General features: G+C 42.7%; 1 long non-coding RNA gene across 1 annotated transcript; it reads left to right on the plus strand.

The window, feature by feature from the left end:
* The first annotated feature begins 11,021 nt into the window (after positions 1 to 11,021).
* On the plus strand, positions 11,022 to 12,335 carry LOC146799639 (uncharacterized). Its single transcript, XR_014969299.1, has 5 exons — positions 11,022 to 11,081; positions 11,176 to 11,245; positions 11,604 to 11,708; positions 11,795 to 11,854; positions 11,954 to 12,335. It is a non-coding gene; the product is annotated as an uncharacterized LOC146799639 (long non-coding RNA).
* The last annotated feature ends 5,138 nt before the right edge of the window (positions 12,336 to 17,473 follow it).

A 17,473-nucleotide genomic window follows, 5' to 3' on the forward strand; every position in this document is an offset into this window, starting at 1 on the left:
TCCATTGGAATCGACGACGCGACCCGACACCAAAAGACACCTATGTACCCGGCTTCCCTGGGTGAGGTAACTCGAGTACTCCGGTGCTCACGTGTGTGCTAGCCCTAGAACTTCCTAAGTCCAAAAGGGTTTGGTCCTGACTCGATTAGAAGTGTCCCTAATCTTGAAATTTCCAACCGCGACATTGCCCATAGAAGCTAACGGGAACCAGCGGTTGTGTTTACACACTGCACACAGTCCCAGTGGGTCCCCTGTGTCACTACCTTGGGTGGTTCCTTGGGGTCCCAGCGATTCTACAGGCTCTAGGCCTTGTCTCTAGTTCAGTCGTGGTTCTTATACCACTTTATTGGTATATGGTTTGGTACGCCCCTAGGGCCCAAACGTGTATTTGTGCTATTACTGTTGATTGCTAACTTGTAAATTAAGTACTTTGAACTCCAGTCTCATAAAGAGACTAGAGTGGTGTGGTTTATCTTAAATACATATATTTTAAATATATACCTGGTGTGGTTGCCCTTTCATTTGACCATTCAAGAGATTATAGACTGGTAAAACAAGCTGCTTTACATTCCTTCAAGACTTAGCCTGAAGGCTGCTCTCCATAGCTACCACTAGGCTAGCTTTCAATAAAGGTGGTCTTTAACCTATTCACCATAAGGGGTTGTTTGGACTGATACAGGGTGCCCACTATAACTAGTGGACAGCATATATCAAGCCAACTTCTCACATCTACACCCACTATTATGCCACCCTCTTGTGGGAGGGAGGCATAACCATAGCCCTGATTGGATAAGTCCCACCATCTTCAAGATGGTGGGCATTGAAAAATGTGCTTTACTTCGCCTCCAGCACATGTGGGGCGGAGTTAGCGAAGGAGGGGCACACCTCCTATTCTTCCTAAGTTTTCCCACCGGTTCTCCTGCCCAAAAGTGGGGGTTTGAACCAGGGGGCTGCCATCTGCTGCTAGCAGCAGAGGCTGGGGTCACATTACAAAGGTGGCAGGCCTTTGAAGCTTCCCTCTTGAGCACTGTGTCCATCTTGGGAGAGGAGGTGTGACACCTCCACCCAGGATTTGCTTTGCTTCTGGCCACAGAGAGCAGAGGGTCTCGACCCAGGGGTCCAGAAACGGTTGTATGACATAATTTCGACAGACAGAAAATCGACCTACAAATATATCGCAACAAAAATATCGATGTCAAGAATATCGACATCGGGGGAGGAGCCAAGATGGCGACCGGAGCAGACGCTTGAGCGCCCGGCTCCGTCGGTCCGTGGCCTCGGACTACTATCCTGATGCCCATCCTCGCCGATTTTCGAGGTGAAACGTGTGCGAAGACGCGCTGACCGTGCTGCCGCTTTCCCGGAGTCTCAGCCCGCCCGGATGCCCGAGTTCTGGGTGCTTTTGTCTTCGGCACTGAAATCCTGCGCCATTACGGCCTTTGCTGGCCCCCTGGAAGCTCCGCAGTTACCGGACCAGCGAGCGCTAACCTGAGCCCCGCGGTCCCGATCTCCCCTCGCACCACGGATCGCTGCCGGATGAGCCCGGAGAGGGACGGCCGGACACCTTCTGCACCCTGTGCCGGCCGGGCTGGAGCTGTGGGGTGGGCCCCGGTGCGGCGTGACTCCGGCCCCGCTCTGATGACCGCGCTGTGGGATGCTGCTGCCCCCTTCGCCTATTGCCTAGCCAGCGGCGAGGGGAACCTGCGAGAAGAGAAGCGATTGTCGGCCGTTCCCGTTGCGGCGTAGACCTGAGGGGAATTGACTCCTTGCCACGACTCCCCCCCCCCCTCGGCCATTGTAACGTATAGCGGCAAAACATGGCGCTGAGTGCCTGCTCGAGGCTGGGGGGTGCTACTCTGGTCTCGCCCGCTGCCCACTTCGCCCTCCCTCTTACGGACACCAGCCCCACGGTGCCGTCCCGGATTGCTGCCGCTGTGGGGGCCCAGCCTCTGCCGACATGCGGCTCCGTTCTGGCTGCCCTGCGGGACTTCCAACTACAGATGTGCGCTGGCCTGCAAGCGCTGAGTGAGCGGCTTGACCCCATACTGTCGGCTGCGGGTCGTGAGCGCACTGTTTGTCATCTACAGGGCGTGGATCTCCCGGTGCTTTTGTCCACTTGCGGGGACGCAACGGCGGTGTATAACTGTGCTACACTGATGCCTTCACCTGGCGCTCCCGGCGCTCAGGGTACACCGCTCTACACCTCAACTGCGGACACTTTGTCCCCCTGGTCATGGCTGCCTGCCTCATTGTTGCCTGCCTCGCCGCGTCCGCTGGACTATCCTGTTGAGCGATACCTAACGGCGTCGAGGAACCGTCCGCGGTGGTCCACGGCTTACTTTTTGTGGAACTCCTGTACCTTAATTGCCAGGTTTGGATTTTATGTGGTGCAAAGAGGGACCTCAACCGATGGTTGGCGGCCATTTCGTGATCCTACTTCACCATCCTTTCACGAGCGGCCATCTTGTCTTTGTCTGCTCGGGACACGGGGCCTTCATGCAGGGGCTGGTTTAATCCCACGCCCGCGATCGGGCCAGGGCTAGACTGACTTCTATTGCCAGGGTTTATGGACGGGCTGGCCTGGGACTGGAACTGTATGTCTGTTTTGCGCGCACTCATCGCGACTTGTGTCCATTCGCTTACACTGTGGTGCCATGGTGTCTTCGCATGCCGTTTTTTGGAGTAGTGGGCTCTCAGTGTGTGGGGGCCAGGACTGGCTGATGGTTCGGGGCGCTCTGGTGTCCCGTGGGCTCCTCCCCACCTTCTTTTCTGTTTTCTTATTTTCTTTACTCTATTCCCACTTTCTCTCTTCTCTATATTTCGGGTTCATTGGGCGACAGGCACTATGTCGGGGGGGGGGTAGGCCGTAGCCTCCGCATTGGTGTAGGGTGGGGGGATAATACTCTGTTCTTAATTAGTTCTATGGGCCTTTTTTCTTCTATGTCTCTGCGCTCTACTTTCTTCGATTCGGGGTCCGGGTGTGGGGTGGATCAAGTGGGGGCGGCTCCGGAGGGGTGCGTACTTGTTCATGTGACTATCCTGTTATATTTCGGCACCGCCTCACTGTCTGAGTTTTTTACTTCCATTGTTGTTCTTACTGATGTTGCTGCTCTCCCGTGTGATGAGGCTATCTTGCGGACTCGAATCTCCTTTGTTCTTATCCTTCATTGACTTTTTTCTTTGATAAAATAATCTAAAAACTTAAAATTAACCTTCACTTCTCCTTCCCCGGGTGTCAGAGATATCTCCAGTATGTGACTCATAACTCGTTGTTAATCCTGACCATTGACGCACGGGGGGTGTAATGTGGGTATCAGTGCTTCATTGTATCGTGGCCGGCCTGACGGTTGTAGGCCCGTATTTGTTCTTTTAAGATGCACAAATAAAGGTTTTTAAAAAAAAAAAAAAAAAAAAAAAAAAAAGAATATCGACATCCTATCTACAACATGGTACGTACAAAAATATCGAAAATTAAATATCGATGTCAAAAATATCAATATTAAAAATATCGTTTTTTTTTTACTTTAAAAATATATTTAAAATAAACCAAATTATACTTAGAAATTAAATAAACATAATTAAATATATTGTATAATATTTAAAATGTATAATTAATATATATAATTTAATAAAACTTTAATTAAACATATACATATAATATATAATATATATACTTACTTAATAATTAATTTTACTAATAATTTCTGTAACGTATAAATTATTAAATATTTTTAAAAATTACCAATACATCTATACACATAAAATAATAACATTAATAAATATTTAATAATTACATATAGCAAATAATAATCAATATTTTTAATGTGAATAATTTTTATTATTAATGATATATTACAATAGCAAAAATAATACAAAACATATGAAATATCAGACACAATAAAACTACTAGTCCAACTCCAACAAAAACAACAGAATGTAAAATGTTGGATACCGTAGGGGTAAAAATTACTATTCCAACTCCAAAGAGTGCAACAGTAGGGAAAGCGTTGGATAGCGTAGGGTTAAAATTACTATTCCAACTCCAGAGAGTGCAATAGTAAGGAAAGCGTTGGATAGCGTAAAGGTAAAAATTACTATTCCAACTCCAGAGAGTGCAACAGTAGGAAAAGCGCTGGATAGCGTAGGGGTAAAAATTACTATTCCAACTCCAAAGAGTGCAACAGTAGGGAAAGCGTTGGATAGCGTAGGGTTAAAATTACTATTCCAACTCCAGAGAGTGCAATAGTAGGGAAAGCGTTGGATAGCGTAGGGGTAAAAATTACTATTCCAACTCCAAAGAGTGCAACAGTAGGGAAAGCGTTGGATAGCGTAGGGGTAAAAATTACTATCCCAACTCCAAAGAGTGCAACAGTAGGGAAAGCGTTGGATAGCGTAGGGGTAAAAATTACTATTCCAACTCCAGAGAGTGCAACAGTAGGGAAAGCGTGGATAGCGTAGGGGTACAAATTACTATTCCCACTCCAGTAAGTGAAACAGTAGGGAAAGCGCTGGATAGCGTAGGGGTAAAAATTACTATTCCAACTCCAAAGAGTGCAACAGTAGGGAAAGCGTTGGATAGCGTAGGGGTAAAAATTACTATTCCAACTCCAGAGAGTGCAATAGTAGGGAAAGCTTTGGATAGCGTAAGGGTAAAAATTACTATTCCCACTCCAGAGAGTGCAACAGTAGGGAAAGTGTTGGATAGCGTAGGGAAAATAATTACTATTCCAAGTCCAGAGAGTGCAACAGTAGGAAAAGCGCTGGATAGCGTAGGGGTAAAAAATACTATTCCAACTCCAGAGAGTGCAACAGTAGGGAAAGCGTTGGATAGCGTAGGGGTACAAATTACTATTGCCACTCCAGTAAGTGAAACAGTAGGTAAAGCGCTGGATAGCGTAGGGGTAAAAATTACTATTCCAAATCCAAAGAGTGCAACAGTAGGGAAAGCGTTGCATAGCGTAGGGGTACAAATTACTATTCCCACTCCAGTAAGTGAAACAGTAGGGAAGTGCTGGATAGCGTAGGGGTAAAAATTACTATTCCAACTCCAAAGAGTGCAACAGTAGGGAAAACGTTGGATAGCGTAGGGGTAAAAATTACTATTCCAACTCCAGAGAGTGCAATAGTAGGGAAAGCGTTGGATAACGTAAGGGTAAAAATTACTATTCCCACTCCAGAGAGTGCAACAGTAGGGAAAGTGTTGGATAGCGTAGGGAAAAGAATTACTATTCCAACTCCAGAGAGTGCAATAGTAGGGAAAACGTTGGATAGCGTAGGAGTAAAAATTACTATTCCCACTCCAGTGAGTCCAACATTAGGGAAAGCGTTGGATAGCGTAGGGGTAAAAATTACTATTCCCACTCCAGAGAGTGCAACACTAGTGAAAACGCTGGATAGCGTAGGGGTAAAAATTACTATTCCCACTCCAGTAAGTGAAACAGTAGGGAAAGCGCTGGATAGCGTAGGGGTAAAAATTACTATTCCAACTCCAGAGAGTGCAACAGTAGGAAAAGCGCTGGATAGCGTAGGGGTAAAAATTACTATTCCAACTCCAGAGAGTGCAACAGTAGGGAAAGCGTTGGATAGCGTAGGGGTACAAATTACTATTCCCACTCCAGTAAGTGAAACAGTAGGGAAAGCGCTGGATAGCGTAGGGGTAAAAATTACTATTCCAACTCCAAAGAGTGCAACAGTAGGGAAAGCGTTGGATAGCGTAGAGGTAAAAATTACTATTCCAACTCCAGAGAGTGCAATAGTAGGGAAAGCGTTGGATAGCGTAAGGGTAAAAATTACTATTCCCACTCCAGTGAGTCCAACAGAAGGGAAAGCGTTGGATAGCGTAGGAGTAAAAATTACTATTCCCACTCCAGAGAGTGCAACAGTAGTGAAAACGTTGGATAGCGTAGGGGTATAAATTACTATTCCCACTCCAGTAAGTGAAACAGTAGGGAAAGCGCTGGATAGCGTAGGGTTAAAAATTACTATTCCAACTCCAGATAGTAAAACAGTTAGGAAAGCACTGAATAGCATAGGGATTCTATAAACATAATAACCAATTAAATAATTAGTTATAAAAAAATAGCATATTAATAATTAATTTACAAAATATGTATTATTAAATACCAATTATTTAAAATAATTATTTATATAAATAACTTTAAATTACATCCCACACTATTCCCCCTTTAACACACAACACACTACACATACAAAATACACAATACATTTAAATATCAGTTTATCTATTATTTACAATTCATAATACATTCTTTATAATTAATATACTTATTATTTACAAATTTATACATATTAACTACCAAATTACAATTATTCACAAATTAATTATTAATTAACAATACATTAATTAGCAATAACAACAAATAACATGGAATAATAACTTATTTATATTTACTATATTTAACGTACTAATAACAATTAAATACCAATTAATAATTAATTAACAATTAATTATTATTAATTACAAATAAATAAAAATTATCAGTAATTATTTGAATTTAATTACATCCCACCCTATTCCCCTATAAACCCACAACCCACTACACATAAAAATTCACATAATTAATTTAATCATCAATTAATCACTTAATAAAATTAAATCACCAATTAATTAGTAATTAACAATTAATTAATTAACAATACCAATAAAAAAATATTATTATTAAACTAATTATAACTTATATAATTAACCAATTAATAAAAATAATTTACAATTAATAATTAATTAACAATTAATTAATCAATTAATATATTTAATTAACAATTAGTAATTAATTAACAATTAATTAATCATAAATACCAATTAAACAATACATATTAATTAATTAAGTATAATTAAATTACTTCCCACCCTATTCCCCTATAAACCCACAACCCGCTCTGACACTAAAACGCTAAATTATATTTTACATAATTATTAATCTCTAAACATTTATTTTTAAATGTATTAAAATACATTACAATAGTCTTTAACATACAAATAAAATACATATTAAAATACATTACACTAATAAAATATCGATATTCTTGACATCGAAATTTTTGATTACGATATTACTTACATCTATATTAATGACTTCGATATTATTAACTTCGATAATACTTACCTTGGGGTCGATATTCTGTCCATCGATATTCTTGACTTCGATATTCATTACCTACGATATTTACAACTCGTTATACTTGTAGTTCGAAATTTAAAACTCGATATTTAGACTGCTCACCCCAGAAACATGTCTGGTGGTGGCAGGCTGCCTAAAGCCAGTCGGAGACCACACCAGAGTTGGTAGGTTTTCAGTGAGCGCTTCTGAGGTGCCCTCTGGGTACCTGGTTTAATAAATCCCACACTGGCATCACCGTGGGTTTATTGAGAGGAGTAGTTTGGTACCAAACACTCCTGGGTTCAGTGAAGCAATCTTGGTGCTGGGGAACTCAAGTTGTCGAGCTTCCAGCCATGTACTCTCAATGGCTTCCCTGGCACTTACAATATCTAAGAATGAACTTAAATATTGTAGGGGCATATCTGCTTATGCAGATATGCCCACACCTGAGATATGGTGCACCCTGTCTTAGGGCTTGTAAGGCCTGCTAGAGGGGTGACTTATTCATACCTTAGACAGTGCTGCTTTGACATGAAAACCACAACGTGACAGAAGCAAAGGTTCTGTTGGACAAGATTGAAAAGGAAATACAGACCTTCAAAGATAACACCATTAATTTCAAAACGGCAAAATTCGAAAAAGACACGAAATCCTTTAGGATTGAAACAGTTTATCCATATTTGAAAGAAGATTATTATACACAGGCAGAGGCACGCAGGGCCCTCATACAGTACCAAGGTAGATCTAGAAATAGATTTCTCACATTTTCGGAGACTTCATCTTCAGATTCATCAGGAGAATCCGACCCTCGTGAAGGAACATCGAAAAGACAGAGTTCTTTTTTAGAAAAGGACGTGCCCAGAAACCGTGTAAGATTCAAACCACAGCAACAACCATGGGAAATGAGAACCCGGAAAAACTATTACAAGACTTAAAGGAAACTACGATCGTATATTTGTCCTCAAAAGAACTATCTAAATATGAGGCGAGTGTGTTAGAACTAGGAATTACATTTGTACCAACTTCTTCCTCTGATTTTGATAATCTCAAAATGGAAGCTTTAGAATTCTGTCGCAAAATTAGGCTCAAAGTATTCTTTTATGACAAAGAAAACCTAAAGGAGCCAGAAACATCAGGGCTCAAGAAAAAATCTAGCTTTATTCAACCCTCACAGAGTATTCCCAAAGAGTTACTTGCTTATGAACAGGCAGTTCTCTCATCACTTACTCAACTTGAAAAGAAAAAAGTGTTCTACAAAAGAAACATCACCAAACAACAACAGGAGGCACTTAAAGACCTACAGAATGACAACACTATAGTAGTAAAACCCACAGACAAGGGGGGAGCCCTTGTTCTGTGGTCTAAGGATAAATATAGAGCGGAAGCAAACAGCCAGATATTAAACACAGATTGGTATAGAAAACTCACGGACGACCCTACAAAACAGATTGAGAATGAAATCGGAAGCAAACTCAAATGGGGACTTGAACAAGGAATCTTAGGCCCCAAAGAATTTGAATTTTTAAACAAAAAACACCCGAGAATTCCAGTAATATAATTTCTCCCGAAAATACATAAGAACTTGGACCATCCACCAGGGAGGCCGATCGTTTCGGGGTGCGATTCGGTACTTGGACCGATTGCTAAATACGTTGATGTTTTCCTCAAGCCCTTCATGGATCTCGTGCCATCATATCTTAGAGATAGTACTGACTTTATCACCAAAATTGAGGGCCTTTCATTTAATCTGGAGAATCAATGGATGGTTTCACTTGATGTGAATTCCTTATATACCCAGATCCCACAAGAAGAAGGCGGCCTAGGGCCTTAGAGTATTTCTTAGAAACAAGGCCTAAACCCCAAAGGGTCCCAACTGACTTTTATCGTCGATCTGGCAGGAATAGCGCTTAAAAGAAATTACTTTAAATTTGAGGATGCATTCTTTATGCAGGCCAAGGGCACCGCCATGGGGTGTCCCTATGCTCCAGAGATGGCGGTGCACTTCATGGCACTGTATGAAGACCGCTTCATATTCAGTAATAACCCATATGCTGGAAACATTCGAACATGGTATTGTTACATCGACGATATCTGGTGCCTTTGGGAAGGCTCAGAAGAATCATTGCTCATCTTTTTTGAATGGCTAAATAACCGACATGCTGACATCAAATTCAGCATCGTTTGACGTTCCGAGATGTAGAAGTGTTTGTACATGAACAGAAGCTAACTGCTACCTTACATCGCAAGCCTACTGACAAAAACACTATCCTACACTATCGGAGCTTCCACCCAAGAAGCCTTAAGGACAATTTGCCATATAGCCAACTACTAAGAATTAGGCGTAATTGTGCACGCAAGGAAGATTTTCTGGTACATGATGATGCCCTGTGTGAACAACTAAAAGAAAGAGGATACCCTAAAAAGATGTTGAAACATGCAACAAAGAGAGCGTGGTACACACCCAGAGAAGAGCTATTGACTAAAAAAGTCATGAAACCACTCGACAAATTGGTATGTGTATCAGGCGCGCAACACCCATTGGACTCAAAGGGCTTCAGCCCCCCCCCGTCGTGTGTGGCAGCCCGGGATGAGACACCTTCCCGGGCAAAAAAGCAGCCGCACCCGAGCACTTTACAGGTCTTTAAAAGACCATTTGCATGTTAATAAGGCCTTGCTGTTGTTTCACCCCTTCTAAGAGCCCCTGCAGCTCCACTCTGCCTATTGCTTAAAGTTCAGCCCCCCCTGAAATTTTTGCTCAGCCCCCCCCGAAATTTGGCTCTAGTTGCGCCTCTGATGTGTATCCACGTATGGACCACACACCCATAAATTCCGAAAAGCAATTTTAAATAATTGGCATTTGCTTATGGGCCTTGAATGCCCCTTGCAAAAACCTCTCTTTGCTTTGAGAAAAAATAAAAGCATTGGTGAACGTTTAATACGTGCCGACGTGGGAAATACCAAAGCCCGGACAGACTTGAGAACAATGTGGAATCTAAAACCAATAGAAGGCCATCACAAATGTGGCACTTGTTCGGTTTATAACAACACTGTCGAAGGCACTGAATTCATGTATAAATCCATCAAATGGGTCCACAAAGAGTTCACAAACTGCAAGACAAGAAATATCGTGTATGCCATCACGTGCCCATGCCCAAAGCTGTATGTTGGCAAAACAACACAACAAATTAACCAGCGGATTGTCCAACACCGCTGCAGAATAAAACAAAAGGTTCTAACGGCACCCATGGTATCTCACTTTATTGAGAAGAGACACACAGAGAAAGATTTTGTGTGGACAGTTCTGTCTGGCATTAAACCACCATCTAGAGGTGGTGATACTGAAACATTTCTTCAAAAAAGAGAAGCATATTTGATCATGAAATACAACTGTGTGATGGACGGCCTAAATGAGATGTCAGAGCTACACCACATTTTACGCTAATGTCCTCTGTAAATCACTCAGGTATTGTGAGCATCTCTAATTAAATGTGGTGCTAACTGCAAATTATAAATGTACATGCTCAGAATAGTTCTAGTCCCGTGTAAATACCCCAGGTATCAAGAATATCGCTAATAAGAAGTCATTGTAAAATCTGTTGTGCATGTCTTTCAAATATTTTTAGAACAGCAACTACAATCAGTTGCAAAACTGAGAGTATTCGAAATACTTTTTTCTCTCGTTTAAAGAAATCGTACAATCAATGATGTTCCGACAGTAATTATGAAATAAGGAAGTGTTCTTCCTTTGCCCCCTTTTTAAAAAAAAATAACGTTTTGCTTTTCACGATTGTTGAACTGAAGAAAACTACTAATCCCAGCATGCACTGTCCAGAAAGCCCCGAACATTTCCTGTCAAACAGGATATAGCTAATGTAAATCTCATGGGTTTTTCTAACTGATCCAGACGACGGTTGGATCCTCATACACAAAGTTTTCACATACGAGAGACAGGACAGCTTATAAGTAAGTGTCGCCCACTTATATTATTAATGTAAATTGGCAAAGGTATTAAGTACATAGCGAATATATTTTCTTTCCCCTTTTTTTAATCCTATAGACTGACCCCACGCGTTCCTTGAGAAACGTGACAACGAGAGATCAGCGCGCACGGACACACACATAATTAAGTAAGTGCGTGCACCAGAAGCGCTTCTGAATTCAAAGATCTTTGGCTTATAGATTGGAACATAAGTGACAAGTGACATCGTTAGCAAGTTATGGAACTCCCTACCCTTGGCCCTCAGAAGTGACCCTGAACTTCTTAGCTTCAGACGCCACCTTAAGACCTGGCTGTTCCACCAATAAATTATAAAGTCGTGAACGGTAGGACGGAAAGCATGTGGGATCGTCTTTCTTTTTAGGCAGTCACTCGTAGCGCCGGGACACTCTTTTTGAGTAGCCGTGCATTCTATAAATCCTCCTTAACATAACATAACATAACAAGTCAGGAAATAATACAAACATATTATTCCTATCTTCTTGCAGCTAACACGACAGCCGTGCTGCATATTTTGCAAGTTGAAACAAAGTAACTGTCTATAGAAACGAACGACGGAGTCACTTGAAATTTTCTCTCGACTACATTAGCTCGTAAGTGAAATAATCATTCATCCTGATACCTTCGATTGAAAATACATTACACACAGCCATTTTGACTCGAATGTCCTGTTTTTCAGGTCCTGGATATAAGAAAACTTTCATAATTAAGAAACACAACAACTCCACTAAAAATTCAGGTAAAATCAGTTCCAACTAAACATTGCTAGTATAAGTATGGGAGTGAAAGGGACTGATTCACTTAAGGTAATTTTATTTTATTTAACTTTAATATGCAGGTTACACCGTGCTTTTAGCCCTGATGAAAATCCCTGATTGATTGCTTGGATTGGAAACGCGTCGGCATTTTCCATCTTCTCAAGCCACCAAGGACACACAGAGTTGTTCCTGACCTCTGTTGAGGGTTTTTAATAATACAAATACCCCACGGAGTTCTAATTCATCCAGCGTGGTAGCAGTTCCCAATGATAGATGAAGCTTTAAGCTCTCTCGTCTTCTGGAATTGCCTTGTATGATCAACAGCACATGAATGTTTTGCTGGTGTAATTCTTGTAAAAGCTTTATCAAAGTTTTGTTTATCTGTTCACATTCATTGTATGTCATTTTTGTTATTTCACATGTGCCTCAGTTTATATCACTTTGTGTATTGAAATGTATTTCACCCAGACACGATTGAAAATGTTCTTTTAAATGTTTTGACATTTCTCAAAAGAATGTGATTAACGACATTCAGAGCTTCAGAACTGTCGTAGCTCGGGTCCGCTCAAATAAAAAGCGGTACATGAATTGACAGCCAGGTTCCCTTCTTTTCTTGTTGTTTTGACATGGCACACAGGCAGTGTGCCATGTCAACTTTGTCGTTTTTGTCTGCACGAAGGCTTGTAGGCTGCAGTAGCAGTTTGCCTGGCCTTGGTAAGGGGCCCCTAGGGGACCCTGTTCAGTCCCAATGCCCTAGGTACCCGGGGTACCATTTACTAGGGACTTACAGTGGGGTCTGAAGTTGTGCCAATCATGGTACAGTTTTAGGAAAAGAACACTGGTACTGGGGACCTGGTTAGCAGGGAACCAGTACTCTACAGTCAAGGTTGCCTCAAAATTCAGGCAAAAAGTGGGGGGTACTGCAACAGAAACCCACTTTCCTACCCTTACTAAGAAGTTGATTCACTAATTAAGAAGGTATTTTACTTACCTTACTAAGAAGGCTATACAAATTCAAGAATTTGCAGCTTGGCAACTGCAACACGTACAGCCATATGACCACATGTCACTGGCCACTGAAGGTCTTCGCTAGTTTTCGTTAGCTGGATGCTTAACCTTCACGCCCTTCTTCACAATGCGGACAGACGGCAATGGTCCAGCATTCCTGCAAGTAAAGCTCAGCAGATATTCAAAGGAGGGAACACTCCAATCTAGATCGGTGCCTAATGTTTCCAGCCTTCAAGAAGAGGTGAAAGCGGTGAAGCTCCTGCTCTGTGGAAGGAACTCAGCTCTGGATAGCGCTACAGGCAAGGTTAGGGACTATCTGGAATTCCTTGCGACTGTGGAGACAGGGCTTTTCCCAAGATGAGGTCACATGAAGAAGGCTAGAGTAAGCCTAGCCAACTCTCACAACGAGGATGGAGAACAAGAGCTCCCCAAGAGGCACAGGCTAGACCCAGCAGGACGCGTGCAACGGCTGCATTTTATCCAGGGCCAAGAATGTCTGTGGCAGTGAAGGGCCAAACTAGGCAGGAGGATCGACGTAATTCTGCAGCAAGAAAAAAGCGAATTATGCAGCATAATGCGGCACTACCAGTAGCAGGATTACTTCATTATTTTGTCATTTTAGCAAATATTAATAGCGCCTTGTCAAGGCGGCACCACAATAAAAACAGTTTAACACCTGAATACAGCAATCAGCAACTGAAAGGGGGCCAGTTAGCCATTGCAAAGGATCTGCCGCTGTGTGGATAGGACTTTTTTAAAGTAACTTTTGAGCTGTGTGAACAAGACAGACATTTTTTGGGGTATTAGACAGCAGATGCTGCAGTATGTGGCAAATGTGGCAGATCCATGAGAATGCAGAAAATGCCATGCCCTGATACATGCATGGTTCCATTGGCCTTTATTATAACTATATATCACAATGTCTAGAAACTGTTCCTAAATCGGTGCTTTAAATGGGCCGGTACTCACCGGTACTGAGTACCGGCACTTCTTTTTTTTATCCTTTCAAGTACCGGCACTTCTCCTCCCCCCCCCCCCCCCCCCCCCCCAAGGAGAGTACCGGTACTATTGTCTGATATGTTGTTCTTTGCTAATTCTGCAGAGGCAGGGTGGCGCCTGCCTCTGTGATACTCTGACAGCCAAACTACCCGTGTAGCCCTGTGCTGAGCCCCTGCGGAACTGGAACCGTTCAACAGCAGCTCAGTTTCATTATGTCTTTTACGTGTAGGTGTCGAGAATTTCACGTTCACGCTGAGCTTAACAGAGCAGTGTCCATACCATTCAGACACTGCTCTGTCAATCACAGTTACACTATGGTGTGCATTTGTGAACACCCTGGAATCCGGGCAATTAAGGAAGCCACGGGAGGTAAGGAGTTAAAAGTGTCCTTTATCCTGTGAGCCTTTTGTGTTAGTGTTTGACCGATTGTGAGTGTTTGCGGCTTGTGTGTGCCTTTAGGTGTAAGGGAAAGAGGAAGATATAGAATCTGGAAAGTCTAAGAAGGTGTTTTAAAGAAAGTGTGCGGACTGCTTGGTATGTGCTTGTATGCTCGGGCCTGTGTGAGTGTGTCTGCACACGAGAATTTGAGTACTAAGCCCAATGAAAATAAATAATAATAATCAGAGCCACTGTAAATATGCGTCAGGGTTGATTAAATTATGCCGCAAGAAAAGGCAACTTATGCTGCGTAACGCAGAATAGTTCCTGATTGTATTACTTAATTATTTGTAATTTGTACACTTGTTAACACTGTCTGTGAATAGGTTGCACTTCAGTTTAAACATTGCAATAAGCAACAGGAAGGTGAGAAGTCAACCTTTGGAAAGGGCCTTGCACTGCGCAGCAGCATGTGTCGGTAGGATTTTACTAACCTTTGAACTGTTTGAGGTAGAAACAATTTTTTTTGTTAAAAGCTGAAGATTATGCAGCAGAGGGTGTAGCAAATGTGGCAGATCCATAATTTATGTGAAAATGAATCGCATACTTCCACTTTCCTGACAATAACAGTCTGGCATCAAGAAGCTGCACTAGGTAAACAAGTATTGGCAAAGCCTTTAGGTGTGGCCTTGGTAAAGCTGGTGCAATTGCTAATTAAAAAAATATATTATTGCACTAATATGCCCCAAAAAAAGAAAACATTCCTCCTACATGTGGTAAGCTTAAGCATCCAAAAATTATTTTAAATAAAAAAGAATTTACCATTGCATATAATTTAACAGTATCAGTGCGCCCTATCAGGCATGTGACTTAGAATTGTTTTTTGGTTGGGGGGGGGGAGTTTTATACAGCACAAACTAGATTACAAGGTATTAGAGAACTTTACATGAGCACCAGTTGCATTACAGAAGGACACATTAATTTTTTGCGAGGCACAGGGAGATTAATTGATTTGCCCAGAATCATAGGATATTGAGCATCCCTGTGAGACTTGAACCCGGTTCTCCAGTTTCAAGGTCAATTTCTCTAGTTGTTCGGCAACATCCTCTCCTCAACTGGTTTAGAACCCCTTTTTAAATTTAATACACATCACATGGAAGTATGGGCCATATTATCAAGACGGGGCGATAAAATTATCGCCGCTTTATCGGCAGAAAACTGCCGCTAAAGTGGCGATGATGGGCTTGATAATATGCTCTATAGAATTCCAATAGAAACCCAGGTTAGACATCTAACCTGGGCTTCTATGGGAATTCTCAAGAGCATATTATCAAGCCCATTATCGCCGATAAAGCGGCGATAATTTTATCGCCGTGCTTGATAATATGCCCCTATGATTCTTATTGGTGCAAGTTAAAGCTACGTTGGCCCTTAATTACTGTAACCTGGAGACCTATTTTAAACACAAACAGTGACTAAAAAATGGATAAAAACTGCCAAACTAAAGTACTGGCCCACCAGCCTGGCAGCGAGGTGCACTTTTTAAGGCAAATGTGCCCATGTGATTAGGAAAATTGTCGTCACTCATAGTGCAAGGTGGTTAGTTGACTTCATGGGCTGCCGCTTTTACCCCATGCTATTTGCTGTGGTGAGTGGAAGCAGAATGTGGATGACAGCTGAACAGACCCAGCGATGAAGACTGTTGAGTAAAATTCCCCTCTACATGTGCATTTTTTATTTCTGGAAATTAATTTCATAAGGCTGATGAGACAGCTAAAGCGGTCTCTGACCAACCCTTAAAATGAAAAGGGGGTTAGCTGGGCTCCATTTTCCTGCAGGATCTGAAAAAGGACAGATCTGTGATGCTCTTTTGCTGCATTTATTGTTTTCTATCGTCCCGTGTTAAGATGAGAGAGGACTAGGGGCGAGTGTGCGCGTGTGTGCGGGATGGTGGAGAGGGGACGGCAATTAATAGAATCTGGCATGGCTGCATAAAATGCATTAAAACATTGTAAGACAAGGATCCTCTGCTCTATCTTATCATTGTACCAATCATTAAGATGGGGAATGGATGAATTGGGTATAATTCCAAGACATGTCCAGCAAGCAGAGAGACTTGCAGAATCCATAGTGAGTTCTTTTAGGCTGTCCCAAAACACCCCTGTTAAGTCACGAATCTGATAAGGAAATGTGGGTTGTGAGCTGAGATTACCTCTGTGCCAGAAGACACCACAAGCCAGTCAGTCTTGATTATTTGAGGCCTTAAACATACTTCCATGTGTTACGTAGGATAGGTTGAATGAGGGGCCTAGGAGCTCCTAGATGGTCGGTGGCTTCAAGCAGAGGGTGGCAGATGCTAAGTATTCTAAAGTGTGGTGGCAGTAATGCCTGAATTGTAATACTGTTCACAAAGAATGTAATGTCATCCTTAGGGATAACTGAGCTAAAATAATGAGATGTGCATAGTGTTACAAAGAATCTACCCTAGAATATTTATCTACTCACCTTCTGACACCAACTAAAGAGGATGTAAGAGGACCAGGTGTGAGGGAGACACGATTACATATCTGCCTTCATGCTTGGCGGTGCCACGCCTGGGCTGGTGGATTCATGACTCGTAAAGAGGGATAGTTGAGATGTTTGACATCCCCCTTCCAGCCGCTAAAAATGTTTGTCATTGATTTATTTCCATAGCGCTTAAAAACGAACACAGGTCCCACCTATCACTGCCTCTACGATGCTCCGCACACCCGCTGCAGATCCAGTGTGACAGTGCCCAAATTCACATACTAAACTACCAACACCCAGTGCCCCACAGTGCTGAGATCTCATTGCAAATAAGAGGAAATAACGATGAGCCCTTTAAATGAGATCTCTTGAAAACTACGGTGCTAAAGGAGGGACGATGCCCAGGACTGTACAAACACGGTCTGGTGTTACCTGGTTTAACCCCTTCGCCGCGGCACAAATTTTGCCGCGGTGCTGGGGGGGTTCGGGGTGAGCGCGGCGCCGCCATGCTCATGACGGAACCACTCCGTCATGAGCCACGGGCATGCTGTGCTCATGACGGAGTGGTTCCGTCACGACTCCGCCCACTTGCATTGTTCGCCCGCACAGGCGGGGAATCAGTGCCGCGTGGGCGGAGCGGCCGCAACGGCCGCAGCATGACGGAACCACTCCGTCATGAGCACACGGCGCCCGTGGCTCATGACGGA

Source organism: Triturus cristatus, chromosome 9 (assembly GCF_964204655.1).
Source record: "Triturus cristatus chromosome 9, aTriCri1.1, whole genome shotgun sequence".
Taxonomy (NCBI): domain Eukaryota; kingdom Metazoa; phylum Chordata; class Amphibia; order Caudata; family Salamandridae; genus Triturus; species Triturus cristatus.